The sequence below is a fragment of the Microtus oregoni genome, unplaced genomic scaffold, assembly GCF_018167655.1.
Source record: "Microtus oregoni isolate MIOR12 unplaced genomic scaffold, Mior012 000011F_ref0000422, whole genome shotgun sequence".
In the NCBI taxonomy this organism is placed as follows: domain Eukaryota; kingdom Metazoa; phylum Chordata; class Mammalia; order Rodentia; family Cricetidae; genus Microtus; species Microtus oregoni.
Genome location: NW_024543070.1, coordinates 32,515,365 through 32,519,769, shown reverse-complemented (window position 1 = coordinate 32,519,769; position 4,405 = coordinate 32,515,365).

The window sequence follows — 4,405 nt, the reverse complement described above, 5'->3', positions numbered from 1 at the left end:
TTGTTTTGTCTTGTTGACCGTGTCCTTTGCTTAAAGAAGCTTTTCAGTTTCAGGAGGTTCCATTTATTAATTGTTTCTCTCGGTGTCTGGGGTTATATTTAGGAAGTGGTCTCCTGTGCCAATGTGTTCAAGTGTACTTCCTATTTTCTCTTCTATAAGGTTCAGTGTGGCAGGCTTTATTTCGAGGTTTTTGATCCATTTGGACTTGAGTTTTGTGCATGGTGATAGATATGGGTCTATTTTCATTCTTCTACATGTTGATATCAAGTTATACCAGCACCACTTGTTAAATATGCTTTCTTTTTTCCATTTGATTTTTTTTTTTTGCTTCTTTGTCAAAAATCAGGTGTTCGAAGACATGTAGATTGATATCCAGGTCTTCTATTCAGTTCCATTGGTCCTCCTGCGGTGTAGGAGGTCCTTCTTTTTATATGTTACTTTCATTGGTTAATCAATAAAGAAACTGCTTGGCCTGATAGGGCAGAACTTGGGTAGGCAGAGAAGACAGAACTCAGTGCTGGAAGGAAGAAAGCAGAGTGAGAGAGCCGCCACGGAGACGCCAGGTCAGACATGCTAAATCTTTCCTGATAAGCCACGACCTCGTGGTGAACACAGATTAATAGAAATATGTTAAATCAAGATGTGAGAGTTAGCCAATAGGAGGCTAGAGTTAATGGCCAAGCAGTGTTTTAATTAATACAGTTATTTCAGGGACTAAGCTAGCCAGGTAGCTGGGAAGAAAAGCAGGCCCTCTCTCCATCAACATTCATGTCTGTTCTTATGCTAATACCAGGCTGTTTTTAGTACTGTAGCTCTGTAGTAGAGTTTGAAGTCAGGAATTGTGATGCCTCCAGAAGTTCTTTTATTGTACAGGATTATTTTGACTATCCTGGGTTTTTTGCTCTTCCATATGAAGTTGAGTACCATTCTTTCAAGGTCTTTGAAGAATTTTCCTGGGATTTTGCTGGGCATTGCATTGAATCTGTAGACTGCTTTTGGTAAGATTGCCATGTTTTCTATGTTAATTCTACCTACTCAAGAGCATGGGAGATCTTTCTATTTTCTGGTGTCTTCTTCAATTTCTTTCTTCAAAGATTTAAAGTTATTGTCAAACAGGTCTTCCACTTGTTTGTTTAGAATTATCTGAGATATTTTATGTTATCTGTGGCTATTGTGAAGGGTGATGTTTCTCTGATTTTTTTCTCAGCCCATTTATCATCTGTATAAAGGAAGGCTCCTGATTTTTTTTTAATTTTTTTTTTTATTGAGAAAAGGAGAAAAAAAAAACAAGTTTCCACCTCCTCCCAGCCTCCCATTTCCCTCCCCCTCCTCCCACCCTTCTCCCCCTCCTCCCACCCTTCTCCCCCTCCTCCCACCCTTCTCCCCCTCTCCCCACTCCTTTCCCCCTCCCTCTCCAGTCCAAAGAGCAGTCAGGGTTTTCTGCCCTGTGGTAAGTCCTAGGTCCTCCCCCCTCCGTCCATATCTAGGAAGGTGAACATCCAAACTGGCTAGGCTCCCACAAAGCCAGAACATTAAGCAGGATCAAAACCCCGTGCCATTGTCCTTTGCATCTCATCAGCCCTCATTGTTCGCCATGTTCAGAGAGTCCAGTTTTATCCCATGCTTTTTCAGTCACAGTCTAGCTGGCCGTGGTGAGCTCCCAATAGATCAGCTCCAATGTAGAAAGTATGGAATATATACACATTAGACTACTACGCTGCGGTAAAAAAACAATGACTTCTCAAATTTTGCATGCAAATGGATGGAAATAGAAAACACTATCCTGAGTGAGGTATCCCAGACCCAAAAAGATGAATATGGGATGTACTCACTCATAATTGGTTTCTAGCCATAAATAAGGGTCACGGAGTCTACAATAGGTGAATCTAAAGAAGCTAAGTAAGAAGGTGAACCCAAGGAAAAACATATAGTTATCCTCTTGGCTAAGGGAAGTAGACAAAATTGCCGGGGAGAAAATTGAGATCTTGGGGGTGGGGTGGGATGGGGGTAAGGGGAGATGGGGAGAGAAAAGTTAGAAGGGAAGGAGGGGGGGGGCTTGGGGAAACAGGAGGATTGGGATAAAGGAAGGTTGGACAGGGGAGCACGGAACCACAATTCTTAGTTAAGGGAGCCACTTTAGGATTGGCAAGAGACCTGACCCTAGAGGGGCTCCCAGGTGCCCAAGCCGAGGTCCCCAGTTAGTTCCTTGGGCAGCTGAAAATTGGGAACCTGAAATGACCCTATCCTAGAGCAATAATGACGAATATCTTGCATATCATCATAGAACCTTCATCTGGTGATGGATGGAGATAGAGATAGAGACCCACACTGGAGCACTGGACTGAGCTCCCAAGGTCCCAATGAGGAGCAGAAGGAGGGAGAACATGAGCAAAGAAGTCGGCTCCTGATTTTTTTGAGTTAATCTTGTATCCTGCTGAACTCAATTTTAATGAGATATAAGTAAAGCTAAAAATTCAATTCTTCTTGTTTGGTTGCAACACATGATTTTTACCTACTGCAATGGACAGTGCAGAACATTCCCACTGTTTCAGTAGGCTGGGTAACATGTTTTAATCTTAAATTACTGTGCTTAAGAGATCTAGAAAACAAAATGTCTCTGACCTGTAAACCCTACTTACCCAAGGACAAATAATTTTCTGGAATGCTGAGGACTGTTGTTTATGTAAAATAACAAGCCACATGTTTTTGCTTCTGTAAACAAGCTTGGTTGCCCCGATGCACATGATATGCTTGATCACACATAGGTGGGAGATACACAGTCAAGAAGTACTTCACAATGTATGCTGCCTCTGATTGGATGACAGTGGGAAGCACATAGCCTTGTGGGTTTGGTCTTTATAAACCCCTGACTAACACAATTTGGCACTGTACTTGGAAATCCTAGGTATGGACCTGGCCAGTATCCATGGTCCTGGCCAGTATTTGATAGAGCTTGTTTCAAATGTGGCTCAAAAATTGTCTTATTCTCTCAGTAGAATTAATATGTTTTTGGAGGCCACAGCAAGATCAGAACACCCACCCAAATTCTAAAGCAAGACCTTCACTCCAGGGCTCTAGGGCTGAAGAACCACCTGAGGAGATATACATCTTGAGATGTTTCTAGACTCTAAGGCATGCCTCGGTTTTATGAACTATCAGAGTGCACTGCCACGCTGAGAAAAACAGCAAGCGTCTACAGAGGCGTCCCCCTGGTAAACCACAGTAATTTCTGAATCATCTGGTTCTGTTGAGATCCTAATTTGGGATATGGAGAAGTTTGAGGGGACCCACTTCTCTCCTGTCAAGGATAAAAAGTGAGATGTGCCTCTCATCGCAAGATGTGAGATTTTCTATCTGGTTTTGTGCTTTGTTTGCCTTGCCTTTGGTTTCAATTTTGCTGTCTCTGTGTCTTGTCCTTTCTCTGTTCTATGCTTGATAGTTTTGTTTCTGCTGTCTCTGCCACTGCTAACTGCTGGCCACCACCACCACTGCTTCTCATGGTTACTTTGATGGCCAGGGCTCAGAAAACCTTACCTCTGAGCTTTCTAGTCACTGGATTAAGTTTAGCAGGAATTCAAATGTCTTTTGGGTGTGGATAATAGTAAAGTTGCTTTATGATGTTCTACTTATTGAAAAACTGGCTCTGGAGTTGGGTTCTGGCTTTCCCTTCTCTAGACCCAATCATGCTTATTTAAACGTTTCTCCTATGTCCCATGTCAGCCATGTCAAAAGATCCATCTGACTTTGTGGCATGGTAGAAGATAGCAGAACAAAAGAGCCCCTTCAAAAAAAAAAAAGAATATTGATTTCATTTAACTGTCTAAAGCTTCTTTTGCTAACTGTCTTAGGATTTCTATTGCTATGAAGAGACACATGACCATATCAACTCTTATCAGGAAAATAATTAATTGAGGTGGCTTGCTTACAGTTTCAGAGGTTCAGTCCATCATCATCATGGTGGGGAGCATGGTAGCATGCAGACAGACATGATGCTGACTACATCTTGATCTGAAGGCAACAGGAAGTCAACTGAGACATTGGGTGATGTTCTGAACTCACCCACCCCCACAGTGACACATTTCCTCCCACAAGACCATACCCACTCCAACAAAGTCACACCTCCTAAGAGTGCCACTCTCTGTGGCATTATGGGGGCTGATTACATTTGGACTACTACACTGAGCTATAAAACTCCTCTCAAAGTGTTTAATACTATTATGCAAACTTTCTGTAGTCAATATTTGTAAATTTATTGGGTATGATTACAATCTATAAAATCTGTGTCAAAAAGGGCAATTTAAAACTCATAACCCAGGGGGCAATAGTTAAAGATCTATACATACATAATCTTTTTGTTTTGTTTTGTTTTGTTTATCGAGACAGGGTTTCTCTGTAGCGTTGGTGC